The sequence below is a fragment of the Homalodisca vitripennis genome, chromosome 5 (assembly GCF_021130785.1).
Source record: "Homalodisca vitripennis isolate AUS2020 chromosome 5, UT_GWSS_2.1, whole genome shotgun sequence".
NCBI lineage: Eukaryota > Metazoa > Arthropoda > Insecta > Hemiptera > Cicadellidae > Homalodisca > Homalodisca vitripennis.
The window spans coordinates 132273347-132289400 of NC_060211.1; positions in this window are offsets into that span (position 1 = coordinate 132273347).

A 16054-nucleotide genomic window follows, 5' to 3' on the forward strand; every position below is an offset into this window, starting at 1 on the left:
GCTAGCAACGCCAGCGAGGCCTATAGCACGACTTGTGTGGTGCACATCTATCTTTCACTAATGAAGAAAATAAATAAACCTTATGAGGTCTGCATCTGGTTCCATCGCAAAATATTTAAAAATAAAATCATTTTCATTTTTAATGAGGATAATACTTCATTTTTAATACTTGATTTTTGAAAATAACTTTTTCTTACATGCATAGATTGGAATCAAATAAATTTCCCAATTTATTATGACATGAGTATGTAATATTAAATCATCAACGTAAATCTTGAGACCTATTTAATTATTGAAGAAATCAAAATTAATCAGGTACAAAATTTGGATTATTACAGGTATCGAATAGTAATCCTGCAAAAGTACAAATATCTCATTTATAAAAAAGTAATTTATAATTTATATTTTTTTAAATATTTGAATGCCAACTGTATAGATGTTTGTTTATCTGAAAAGTTATCTAAAAGCACAATAAAAATTATGAAATAAAAAAATTTTTGAATCATACTACAAAGGGTTATAGATAAACAACAAAGGACATGGGAGAAATAAGAATACTAAAATATATGTGATGCACTCTTTATCAATGGTGCTGTTATTGATGGCAATGTTTGACGTGTGGGCAGAGTGATTGACAGGGGTCGCCCTGATTGATTGATGTTCTTCAATATTTCAGTACTCAACAATTTATTCAAAAGTCTGTATCTGTCAGATACAGAACAGGAAACAAATAGAATAATTAATTACTGTAAAACTTTATAATAAAATCTGAACTATTGTATACCCTTATTGTATAAAAACATTGAATACCCCTTAGAAGGGTGTTGGGAATAAATTGGAATTATTTAGTATTTTATAGTTAAAGGTATTGAAATTTATTTGGCTCTAATCAGTAAAACTAATCTATTAAAGTACCTTAACATAGAAAAGTATTTTAGTCTAAAATCAATCAAAATATTATATTGAAACCATTTTTAGACACAACTGTCCCTTCTCAAAGTAAAATTTAATCTAGGTAAATGATAGAGAATTTAAATTTAAATTTAAGATATAGAGAATTTTTATGTTCCAAGTTACTCTTTATATATACATACAAATATATATATATATATATATATATATATATATATATGTATAAACATATATATATATATATATATATATATATATAAGTAAATAGTTTTAAAGTGTTAGTTACATGTATTATAACTAGGCATTTATTTTACAGTTAACTAACACGTAGCCTTCAGTAGACATTTTATTTTAAAGAACTGCATTGAGATAATTAGCTTTGGTATAGACCACAACATGGAGTTAAAATAACTTATAATAGTTATTTTTGTGAATTATAGTCATTTTTTAATCATTTAACTACGTTTGGTGACCAAAATATTACAGAAACATCAATAAGTAAGCTACTATTACTTACTTCACTGATTATCCAACATTGTGACAATTTAGTACAGTGTTTCATCAGGTGTGTTGAAATTATATATATTATCTATTCAAATATAATAGTTATTAACAGTTATTGATTTTAATGTTCTGAAATGAATAATACTTCAGCTTGTCAAAGTGACAAAAAGCGATTTCCAGAAACCATGATAAAGTTGTGAACTCAAGCCCGTCTATATAAACAAACCGCGGACAAACGACACAAGGCGTTAATTGGAGTGTAACAGTGCATTCCGCTTACTCAGCATCAACGAGCGGAAACCTCAGTATTCTGGCTGTCATTGTTGCTGCTATTCTCGTATCTCGATTACAATGTATGTCTTTCTTCTCTAAACATATTGCAACGGTCATCAAATACAAACACAAAGATATTGTGTAGTGTCATATAAAATAATATTTGATGTCAACATACAATTGTAGGCTATATCAGAGTTCTTTACACACTTAAGATGTTTAGACAAAGTCAAAGGATTAAATTTTCCTGCAGATATGGTAAAATCTGTTTCACACAAAAACTATGCAACTTCTATTAAATATGTTCAATAATTCTGTGAACGAAAAACATTTTCCGTGTCACACCTTATAAAATTAAAACTCTTTATGGTACATGTATTACATTCGAGAACTACGCTAAGTTTGTGTTTTATACGTACTAGTTCTCAATATTTTACTGACTATTCTTTAATTGCTAATTTTATAATAATTAGTTTTTTCATCGTGTCTAATTGTACAGTATTACTAATTGATTTATTTATAATTTAATGTCAATTTAACAACAAATGCAAGCTTGAATATAATGCTATAGTATGGGCAAACTGTACTTATAACGTTTCAGTGTCACATAGCAAAACCGGAATTTGCAGTAACGAAAACAATTCTTTTGCGGTAAAACGCTATAAACTGTAAACTGGCCGATCATGTGCCATTTTCAACAAGTAGTGTGGTAAACAATAATCACATATGTGGTAGATACTTCTGCTGATATTTGCTATTAGAGGTAAGTTCAATGCGCGTTACAATAATTATGCTAATTCTCGTAAGTCGCATAGTACTACTCTGTGGATTAATTTATATAATTGGATCATGCAATTTATAAGAAAAGTGAAATTATTGGACAAATATATTTTGTGAGGCTTCTGTTCACAACCCTACAACACATTAACCTCGTAATACAAGTTAAGAGCAAGGCGCAACATGTATCGCAGGTTAGTTGACTTGAGTTGTTGACAACAACATAGATTACAACAGAGTAACTGTTGCCTCATTATTTTTTGTGGCTTGAGTAGTGGATATTCCAGAGTGTTAGGCATACAAAAAATCACTAAAAAATAAAGATATAACAATCTTAGATTTTCAGAATATTTCATGGATATTATCGATGACAGTTATTCAGAGAATCGGTCGATAGCTCTAGGATAAATCCAGGGTTACTTTTTACATGTGGTTATCACTGTAGAGAATTTTAAGCCTGAAGAAGAAATACCCTCCAAAATACAATAATTTTAACCATATGTAAGTGGCTCTAAAATATCAACAGCAAAACTTCTTTGCAGCTCACTAATGAGCCCATACCTTTATTTTGTAAATGGACTTCTAAATGAAAATGATTTTCAACACTTCACTAGGCGATACAGAAGAAACAATAAAAGTAATCGTTTGCACAGTATTAGCCTTTATCAGATACTTGACTTCTGCACTGGTTGTGGCATTGAATTTTATGCATACTCATCTACTGATGAGACGAAGAAATGTTTGAATACATCAGGATGTATGCTGTGTTGAGTTCTTAACCAAGCTGGTGGTTCCTTCCCTTTGTCTATTAAGAACTGTCCAAGTTGCTCTACATTTATTAGGGGAATTATTATTTCTAAATGGAGCTTCATGCATGATTTAAGTATATTAGTCAGTTGATTGTGGATATACCGGACAGAGAACATAAAATGAAAAAATGTATTCCAGAACTGAAGTGATAAGCGTTAGTTCTTGTAGTAAACTCATACATCATTCCTAATTAACATAAACAGCATAGTAAAAAGAACAAAGAACTATTGTTTGATGATTTTTAAATCGTTTTATTTTGCTGTAAATTAATAATATCACACAAGCCAGATGTCAACTGCAATGAAAGCGTAAAGGAGGAAACAAAAAGTGAGACTTGTTGTCCCATGACTGTTGTAGTTTGTTGTCAGTGGTATCTACTGTAGACTTGAGTAACTTTTAGCTTTTTATTATGACTTTTTACTATATAAATATATATTTAATATATATATATATATATATATATATATATATGTATTTATATATAAAATTTGTATGAGTGGCAATAGCCTAAGATAATATACAAAGCTCGTAAACAAGCCGTAATTAATCTGGATGAGTACCGTTACGGTATATAAAATATATAAACTATTGTAAATATATATATCACAATCTAACATATTTGAATAAGTATAAGGTTAGAATTATTTTAGACCGTTCCTTCTATGGGGATATGCGATTATTCAAATTATGCCCAAAACATTTAATTTCAACTGATACAGATTTAAGTTAATGTTACTTGGAATGTATCACGGAATGTTTGTCCTATCCAATGAGTATATTGTATGTCTATTACAAGGAACATTAATAATGTTTACCTATGATTATCTGATGGTGGATATTAAATAAAATGTCTAACCCATCAGTGTAAAAAAATTACAATGCGTGTACTGCGAAACGTTACTCTCCGGGCTAATATACCTTCTACCCTGTTATAACTGAAACAAACTGTACTAATACATATGAAATATTATTAGTTTTTAATGATAATTGATACATTGAGTGTTTGTGGAGCGGAATGTAAATTCATTTTTAGGAAATTAACATCGTAATGTGGATAAAGGGTCCCATACACCTCCAGTGTTATAATTTAGTTTAGATGACTATATCTACTCAAGATAATTAATTTATGTACAACACCATCATTACCAAACATGGTGCAGTGTGCCTGAGGAGCGGAATCTAACTCACCTGATCCATTTTTCTAACACAATTATTTAATAGACAGTGATAAGTCTTTACAGGGCATAGCTCCTACACATAATACAAAAATAGAATTTATATTTGTTGACCAGAAAATGGCTTATAACTATGTTTTACATATTCCTTCCCATTTGGAAACTTCCACAGCAGTCCGAAATGACGGACTTCAAGGTGGTAGCTGATGTTGCTATAACTTCTAAACGTTGCCCACCGACCTGTAGATACGTCTTAACAGAATGCAAGCATAATTAATTGCACCGTTCAAATTTCATAGAGGTGTATTTAGATTGTTGCCTCATTTCGCAATGTGTATCTTCCATCATAAACGATTCAACTGTCCAGTTAAGGGTTAAATGAGCAATACTTTAAATGAGCGCACATTTAAGTATTGCATTCATCAGATTGATATGATTAAACTTGTGCTAATAAATCCCCTTTGGATATAAAGCAAATTATAATATTTATGAATGAAATACAATATATCAAAATCGAAGTGACACATAGTTTTCATATATTGAAGATGGTCATATCATTCCACTGTATTTGACTAAGCGTTAATAAATGTTCTTACATTTGCCTTATGAGTAACTATGGCAGCGAGAAAATAGGTAAGTAATTAAATGTGAAGACCCACTGAGTAGTATAAATCATCAGATTTTACGTGCGGCTTTTTTATTGATAGAATAAAAGAAAAATAATAGACTGAAATGTAAATGTCAAAGATAGGCAACATCATTTTATTTTAGCACACTCTTGCGTTGAAGCACTTTGCCTAGCACCCTCCCTTATTTAATAGTTAATACTATTTACTTAATACTAAATTTGTATTTTATAAATAAAAACAATATTCATTTATACATCGACATGAATGATCTATGTGATGGCGCATGTCTAATGGAGTTTTTAAAGCCTATCTGTCTATCTGTTTTTCTACGTATTAGTAATTAGCAATAACCTATTGAAAGTTTCTAAAGATATTGTTGAAGAAGGTAAGTTATAGAGAGCATTGGGATTTTTATGTTAATGAGACGACGAAATGATTTAGAGTAAATGTTATTTTAATTACTTAGAGATCCATATAAAGTATTTTCCAGTTTAATCAAATGAGATTGTGAATTATAATCAATAATGTATGAGAGGTATTTAAACCAAACAAAGGATATACGAAATTTTATTTTTAAGCCTATTATAAATCAGGTCAATTTAAAAGTTTAATTGGCTATGCCTAATTTTAAAATACATGTTGGTAAGAGACTAAACTACACAAGGTTGGAGAACTAGGTTAGTTTCATAATGAAATGCTTAGTAATTCTTGTAAACTTAAAACTCTGCAATACGTGTTGGTAACTATGACCAATATAATTATATAACTAACCAGAAAAATATGAAATTTTAAACAAATTTTTTAGAAATATATGTGAACTAAAAGTGAACGAGGGTCAATTTATACCACAAAATAGTATTTATTATATATTATTTGTTAAAACAAGAGTGGAGGGTTCAGATACTTCTCGATCTCACATTCAATAAATACATATGTAGTTCGTTTGCATACTTTACATCTATTATAATGGATTTTGTGTGTTTGAAGTATTATTTCAAGATAAGCAAGAAATTAAAAAGGAGTTAAAAGCATAAACCTGGGCATATCGATGTTCAGCCAAGTTACCGTTTATCGATCTGATCAGGACGTTATTTCCTTATTTATTAACGGAAAAATTATTCCTGTCCTAAATTTTCCTCCTAAACTTCATCAAGCCGTAGCAATATTAAAATATATCTGATATGCAAATATTTTGCGCCAATTAAATTATTAATTTGTGCTTAGTTTCTCAAATTATAAACCACTATACCTAAGTTCTGTTAAGTATTCAGTGGTATTGCAAATAGTTTTTGTTTTACTTCCTGTATATACAATATTTTTTTATTTCACAAAAATGCTAATCTATTTCTTAGCCGTTGGTTCTGCTCTTCCTTAGCCGCTGCTTTAATATTTGGTTATAATTTTCATAAATCCCACTATAGTCTCACTAAAGAGTACTGGTGAGTACTACTTCAACATTTCTAGAAATAAGGTACTGTATAAAACATTTAATTATATTGTATAGCCTTCAGTTACCAGATTTCATTTTAGCGCTATGGCGTTGTAGTGCCATTGTAGTCCCTTGTTTACCAAAAATATTATTTTAAAATTTTCCTGAAACAAATTGATTAATAATATTTTGATTGTATATATCATATGACAAGATATATCAATAAATTTATTCACCTGTTGACGTAAACTTTGTATGAACATTTTTAAATAAAAACAAATTACTTCAGTCCTGATTATCTATCAGAAAGCCTATCACTTAGTAGGCATTTCTCTACCGCCGAATGAAAAGTGTTTCCGTCATATACCTTCCGTAGGACAGTTCGTGAATGAAATTAGCCATCAATGCATTTGAAGTTTTGAAACAAAACCGCCTAAACTTGTTACGTGACACTGATGTGGCATATTCCTACCTTGTGAATTAAGCTTCAGATATAAATTCTATGCAGTTAGTAAATATGTCTCGTCTGTATCCTCAAACTATTTTGAAAAAAATTTAAATCTACTTCAGTAACTTACTTACTACTATAAAATCCAGCTATATAAACACAAACAAAACAGTGTATAAATCATTATATAAATACTTAAAAATTTTAAATGTTACAATTTAACATTTAAAAGAATAAAAACTTACGTATGTATAGAGGTTAACATTAATACACTGCTGTAGAGCAAATTCATAGCCTACCATTTAGTAATACTCATATTTGTGATACAAGCAATAGGTTTAAAACTTGAAACTGATAATTGAAGACATTTAAATCAAAAGACAAAATAATTCCGTGTTGAAAAACTAATAAGTTAGAATATGAAAATTGTTGTTGTTTGTTTGATACAATGGTTATTTCAATATCTAGGTTACAACTATAAATTTGTTGTTAAATATAAACAGGTAAAATAAGAAATGATAACTAAAATAAAATAAATTAATTATGAATTTTTGTGGAACAGTAATAGCGAGCTGTTTACCAACGGTGGTGTTATTGATGGCACTGTTTGACGTGTTGATGCAGAGTGACAGTGGTCTCCTGATTGATTGATGCTCTTTAATCATTGAGTACTCGGATTCTTATTCACTGTCAAATACAGAACATAAACAAAAATATATTAAATTAATTTGACTAATTCGAGAGATTGATGATTAAGACTTATATAAGCTGATTAATTTTTCAAAACATTTGCCCCTCTGCGAAGGCAAAGTAAAATAAATGCAGTTTTATCGTCTTGGGCCATATGGAACTGGAAAAACTATTGTTTTTTTTTTTTTTGGTAAAATATCTCATGCGTGAAGTAGCAAAAAAATATGAAGAATATTCAATACAAAATCTAAGTAACTGTAAAATGTGTAAATAAAGCTGCTCAAAATGTCGATAAATATGGTTTGGACGATCAATTCACATTTATTTCCTAGTTAAATACAACGAAATGTGTAATAAACTAATCAGTAAACATATTACAATAAAACAAGTTAACATACAATAATAATTCAAAATATTTAATTAATATACGTTTTTAACAGCTATAACATACATAAATATTTGTTCAACGAGCAGATTCCTTGTGTTTCAGCTTCAAAATAACTAAGTTCACGCTTAGTGTAAGGAAATAAATCAATTTGAAGTTAGAGTATTGTATTAGATAAATAGAAAAAGTGTTGATGTATATTTTTTATTTTGTTTACATAAATATAACTGCCAATTTATTTAACATTTATTAAGTTCATTAATGGACTATAAAATTCACATAAAGCTATTTTAGGAGCTCTAATAATATACACATTGGTACTACAGGTGTACAATTTTCAATAGGTAAAAGTCAAAATTGGCTTTTCAGAATTGTATAATTATGTTTATATTCTATCATTATAATTTTCGTACTCGTTTATTTAAATATTAATTTAATATATATATATATATATATATATATATATATATATATATATATATAGAGAGAGAGAGAGAGAGAGAGAGAGAGAGGTGACTTGTATATTAATAAAACATTTATACCTAGGATTCGTGTTGATATATTTTATGTATATACTCATATTTTGTAGATGTTTACATATAAGGATATTATGTCCTATGATCGCTTCGATGTAATGTACTCTTGGAAAGGTCTCCAGGGTATCGTTGGGGGATGGAGAGCTGCGTCCTGAGATAGCAAAGCCGGAATTCTCAAGAGTCTAAATCCACCTTCAACTAGAGAATTCAGTTGCATTGTTTTTAGTCTTGACTCTAATGACATTGCTATTCCACATTAGAGATTTGTTCATAAACAATCTACAAACTACTAACCACTTACATTTATGAATGAACTAAACCTAGCTTTTACACGACCAGGTTATATTCCTTCAGTAAATTTACCCATTTCACTAACACATTGCATTTATTCTCACATTACCCTACCCATTATATTCACCTTATTATAAAATAATATTCTTCATATTACACTACCACATTACTCTCATTTATTAGTAACACATTTTTTCACATTCTCACATTACTTTCGCCATTGCACTAACACAACAATTTCACCCTTTACGCTGATACACTATTCTCACCCATTACACCAACACATTCTCACCCATATACAAACCAATACTTACTCACATTACTTTTACACATGACACGAACACATTAATCTCGTTATTATATTACTGCATTGCCCTCACACATAATACTAACACATTACTCCTACTAATCACACAAATGCATTACTCTCACCTATATTACACTAACACATTACTCTGAACCGTTAAAATGACACACCAAAGTGACCCATTACACGAGTAAATTCTCTGACCCATTACTCTTATACACTTATTCCTCACAATAACACATTACTATCACTCTTTATCTTAACAAATCACATCGACCTATTACACTAATGCATAATTCTCACCTATCAAGGCTGGCGCAATACACGTATTTTTATTAGTTAATACTTCAGACGGATGTTTGGATACTGAAGTTTTATTTTTGTTTATTTTTTGGTGTACTTATTTAAGTTTAAACAAAACACTAAGAAGAGGGTTGGAGTAATATGCACTAAACAAATATTCTATTAAGTCAAAATGTTCTTTTAGAAAAGGATAATTTATATCACTTAGTAAATATTTTTTAAGCCATTTAGCAATAAGATATATTGATACATACGTATGTTTTATTTTAACGTATCTTATTACACAATTTACCAAATTATATTTATTTTAAATGCACATATAAAATTATTTCGTTAAAAAATTTGCCTGTTAGTGAAATGTGGGCACGGTAATGATTTTGATTCATTATTGAGAGTGCTCCAGAAGACAATACGAACTTGACACTGCCGTTCTGCTCATGAAAGCGTGAGAAGCCCTTATACGTACAAAACGTGGTGAATACATACATAGTACGCAGCTTTTCTGTCCTTTTGTTGAATATTCTCTCGTAGAATTGCTCTTATTTGTAGATCAATTAACCGTTATATAATAATACTAGTTATTGTTTTACCTAAAGTATTAGTGTTGTTATTTCGTATTGTGTTCTAAAATAAAATAAAAATTAAATTTAAACGATAATTAAATTAGCTTAGGTTTTAATATAGACCGTGTTTTTTATATTAAAATGTACAGCCACTATATAGGAATGTGATCAATGTATTATTGTTATAAAATAGTGTACTAAAGCAACTTAAACTTTTTGTGGTGTATAAATTAGTATGTGTTCAAGCATTAAAACAATTATTTTATGTACATTTCTATAGCAATGTCTGGAAACAGATATTTGGTTCACCACCACCACCTACAAAAGGCTATTGTCATAATTCCATCCTGAAATCTACCCTCATAATTAGAAACATTTTCTTAATAATATACAAATTATTTCGTTAGGTTTTATAAGCGTGAAGCCCCACCCAGTTTCATAATTTGAACATTTTCATATTTTAATTATAATAATTTTTGTATATTGACAACTTCACAGAAGTACTTAATTTCTACAATTCTTGGTTAAAATCTATGTGATGTCAACCCACGCCGAAAATCCTCTTAACTTGTAGGATTTAATAGGGAAAAATTCTAAAATTATCACATTTAGAGAGGGAAATAAATTTGTACAAGTAAACATTCCCTTAAAGTTCCAATCTTAGATTCACATCTGACAGATCTGATATTGAGAGACCCTACAATCTTTGAATTCTAAAGTTTTTGAATTCTGTTATATCACTACATCGATATGAAATGCAATGCTACATTACGTTACTTTTATTAATAATTTTAGTTAACGGCGTCATATTGAACCAGCATATCACTTGCCGAGGTAATAAAGTGATACATATTACCTTCAATACCGTCTCTTCTGTAAATATTTGTCAATAGGACTCTACACAATTTATATACGGGGTGTAAAAAAGTGCCGCACGGGATTGATAGTTCCCAACCGATTACAGGTAAAGCAATTGAACTTGGTACATTGTTACTGTACCTACAAATCTAGTTTTTGAAGTAACTACCATTTTGTTGTCATGTCAGTGTATGGCGCACATGGAGTCAAAATGTAATCTTAAATTAGAGCATAGTTTGAATAGTACATAAAATCAAATGTCTCTATTAGTAGAGTACAAAGTCGTAAATCTGACCTAAAAACGTTCACTCTTTAAAAACTTACGCTGGTTTAAACTTTATAACCTTTACATTGTAGGTCCTGCTCTAGATGGTTTACTATTCTTGTCTTGGCTCAAGCTGTAAAGGTTAAACTTACAAAATTAATACTGGATTTAAGAAACAGATCTTAAGGTACTTATTGAATCTTCACATCCAATGGAGGATGTTCTACAAGAAGTTGATCAAAATAGTTTAACTGAAGCATAGCGCAAGATGTTCATTATTTTAAAGAGGTGGCTTAGCAGAGGTGAATGATAGAAATTATCATAGCTTGTAATAAAAAGTTCGTTTTGTTAATTTCGGCTTTGGAATTTACGTGATGTACATTTTGCATTACACTTTAAGACAATGTTCATCTTAAGCTATGCTTACGTTAATGTTTTTAGCCGAACTCCTTGTAGACTATCCACCATTGGATGTGAATGGTCAACAACTAACTTAAAAAACTATTTCTTAGGTCTAATATTCACTTTTTAACTTTAATTTTCAGAAATTGAGCTAGATCAAGAATATTAAATATCTAAACCAGGACCGACATTGTAAATGTTTTAAACTTTAAGAAATTAAGCTGGGTCAAAGACTCAACCGTTTCAGGTCGGATGTTCCTTGTACTCTACTAATATTGACAGTTTGATTCGATGTACTATTTGACCTATTAAAATTGACCTTTAAATTATTACCAAAACTCTGATTAGACGGTCATATAATTAAAATTGAAATATAATAAACGAATTAATATCGAAACAAGTTAAGATATTTGAATAAAGAGATCCTTCAGATACTGGAATACTGTAGATCTAGCTTCCCCTTCTTCCAGGATAGCATGGGTTGAGATAGCCCCCAATGTCCCACCTATAGGAAGCGGTAGCATAAGATATAGATCGGATGCATCTTCAGGTCTTTACTCTTACCTATCCTAAATATTAGGAAAACCACAATTCGTGCATTTGTGAGGTTTAAGTACAGGAAAGATATCATCAGTTTTGTGTTTTGCCATATTAAACAATGCTATTGATCTATCATGTTGTGTTAGCCATAGAAAAATGAATATGGATATTTGCAAATAGACTTTCAAGAGAACATAATACATTTTATTGTTACCTTACACAAACACTGGAATAAATAAAATATCGAAATATATTTTTTAAGGAAACAGCTGACTTTACATTCCTACTTGTTATTTGTTCAACTTTAGTTTGGAACACACAATCGTACAAACTTTTAGAGGGGCGAAAGTGATAGCACAAACAAGAAGTAACTCGGGGAAAGTGTGAGCGCTATGTGATAAACTTATCATTGCATGGCAATTTGTAGTCTAGTTTATTGAATTTTTTTCCAAAGCGTAAGGGTCATTTTCCATCAAAATAAAAGGACACCCCACTTCGTTAAGGAAATATTTTTTAACTTAAAGTGTTTACCGATATACTTTAGCAAAATCTAAATATTATAAATAAAACTAAGCATAAAAGGGTATTATCAGCATATGTATTACTAATACGTCAAAACATAAAATTACCTAGTGACTATTCTCTTTGCAAACTTTATTAATTTCGTTTTAAATTTATATTAGTACTTCGGCCACCATTTTCAAATCATTCCATAGCTTTTTTAGTTATACCATGATAATATAAATGGTAATATCAATACATTTATGGATAATTGACTTTTTCTGAGAATAACACGTAGGCCTATTATAAAAATAACACAATATACCAAATAACAGGTTAATTACTTACATTTTACTTCTAGAATGTGTATACAACGATAATGACTTTTTAACTGTAACACATAATTGCATTTATTAAGAAAACCCATTCTTAACGAACTCATAACATTCCATACTTGAGAAACTATTCTGTAACCTCAAAAAATAGTGAGACAGTCACATCTATGCACTATTATGACAAAGTATCTTAATATTGAAATTATCTTTAACATTTAAGGCACACATAACGCCAATCTCTGTAATATTAATGTAAGGACATTTTCTACGTATGTAATGGGTGTACTTAATTTAAATTTGTACAGAAAATCTAATACTATCTAAAAAGCTGTATAACATTACAATATTTCCTTTATATATGTACTTCTAAACGTACATACAATTTGTTTCGAAATAAGGCAATATATGTTTTATAGCGGGTGAATGGACACAAACACACTAAAATATACAAAAAAGCACATTTAGGGACAGCAATTTTCACGAGACCAATTTTCTAATTGACGTACTAAAAACGTAGCTTTTATATATAAGAGAGTTTTAAATTCAGTTTTGTGTACCATTCTCATTTACACTTGTAATATATGCGCTATACATTTAATATGAACTTATGTCAAAAAGTATTGGGGTTCAACTTTGCACAAGTATTATTGCTATTTATTGCAGATATACCGGGGTACCTTCGAAATCTACCATTACTTCCAATATATATGATTTCCGCACATAAATTCCACATCTCGTACTTTTATTATTTTCAATCGAGTGGAAGAGTTTTAACTCTTTTGTGTGCAACACCTCCAACGTTCATTTTTTAAAGGTGCAAACATAATATTTTGCTATAAAATATTTGTTGTGTGAATTGGTAATTTTGAAATGAATTTTTCAATCTTTGAAGAAATAAAACTGTGACAAAGCGTTTATCTATAAACCCTCTCACCGTTTCCTTTGTACCTGTCCTACTGCATAAAAGTAACAAATTACACCCGGTTCCTTTGATAAGTGCTGGAAACATGACGACCACTTATTATAATACGAATCTAATTCTAAACAAGATTCAGTATTTTTACTATCACGGACTATTAATTTATATAATAAATGGAAAAAAAATATCCAATATTAATGGCATTATTGGCATGATCATCGGATTCATTGGTTTCATCATCAGGCGCTTAAAAATTTCCATTCAAAATTCAGTATGATAATTTATAGATAGAATTTGTTTTCATTTAGAAGTTATGCAATATTACCCCCTAGGTATGCAAAGTGTGTTTTTCTAACGTGAATCAGGACGTCAAAATAATAAAAACTATAATAAAAAATAATTTATTAGTTAGAAAAAGGTTTTGGAAAATCGCCTTGAGTAGATCTATAATGTAAAAAATACATTTATGCAAAATTCAGTATTTCCCTATACTTGTGTGTAGATAATATGGTTATAAAATTCTGGCTTGCAAGCCTTTATGTAGACGAGGCGATGCAAAGTAAGTATGCATAACAGTAAGATAATCTCAAAGGAATAAAGCGAACGGTTTATTAGTCCACAGAGTACCGTCTGTACTTTAAGACCTTGAACTCGACATGTCAGCAGAGTTATTTATCGCCTTATTACCCTTATATTTTAATACTAAAATATACATTTTAGGTATTATTTTGATTAATATTTTAACTGTAATTGCTATTACATGTAGGTTTTAATTAAATATCCTACACATTTTTTAGTGACAAAATGTTGTATTTACTTTGCTGTATTTACATAATGACAATGAAATGATTACTCCAATTAGTATATTCTTACATAATATAAAATTCACTGGATAGGTGTTAACCTTGTACTATCTAAGGGTATTTTTGTATATTGAGATTTTCTTCCTTCAATAAATACCTAAGGTATAAGAATATATTTTTTATTTGTTAAGTAATTATGTTTTGAAAGTCAGGAACTAAAGGCTTAAAATAATAACTATAACCCTAAACAGTTAATCTTATTAATGTTCTGTTAAAAATTTTAATTCCATATTCGATAATAATTGATTTTATCTGTTCAAAACTACTGCATTATATTAAATAAAAATATTTAAAAATATTAACTTATCAAAACTCAAAATGTTTTATATATTAATTTATTATAATATTTTTCACAATAATATTAATGAAATAATAACTTTTTTCAGAAATTTTCAAGACTTATACTATGTATAAATTGCTATACCATTAGTTTAACCCTTTGCACTCCCCGTCCGCATGACAGTACTTGTGATGTGCACTCCTCTGGCCACCTCTTATGGCCCAAGGTCATATCCTCTACAACTCTGAATATTTTGTTGTGAGCCGTGTCGTTGCACTCCTCTGTCCATATGTAGTGGCCGATGCTAAAATGCTCCTAAACTCCTCTGGCCACCTCTTATGGACAGTGACATTTAACTATATTACATTTTTTGTAAATAATTCTGTTATATATATAATGTTCTGCCATATCTTGGCTGATTCTAAACTCTATAATCAACAAGATTGTACAATTTTTTGGGGGAAATATTATTTATCTGTTTCTTAAAATACAAAATAAAAATAACCCTTTCTATTGATGACTAGACTATAGATGAATAAAATATTTTTTTAATAGTTTTATTAATTTTTATGCCACTTATTTAATGTAAAACAGCAGTAATAAATATGAAATAATATTTTTGAAGTCTGTTTTGTAAGATGATTGCCCGCTGAAACTCAGCTGGCAATTATCAGCTGGGTGACTCATGACTATTTAAACAAACCCAAACAATTACCTTCCAGTGAGCTATCGTTGTTGTGACAACCAATGAGATTCTTGTTTTTGCTTGTATGTTATTTTCGTTCAGATATTTTGTCACAGTTTGATGACGTAGTTCTAAATAATTTAAGGTTTCCATGTTTTCTTCTGTGGGTCGTCCCCCCATGGTTGGCATGTCATGGTAATAGCAAGGAAAAATAGTTTACATAGCCATATGACACTGTGCAAAGTTTATAGATGTTATCTGCTATGGTTTGTAAAATATTAAGCCGTACCCAGACTTTTCAAACACCTATATATATATATTAAAATTTGCCTTAGAATTAACTACTTATATCTGTGGATTTGCTTGTAGTAATT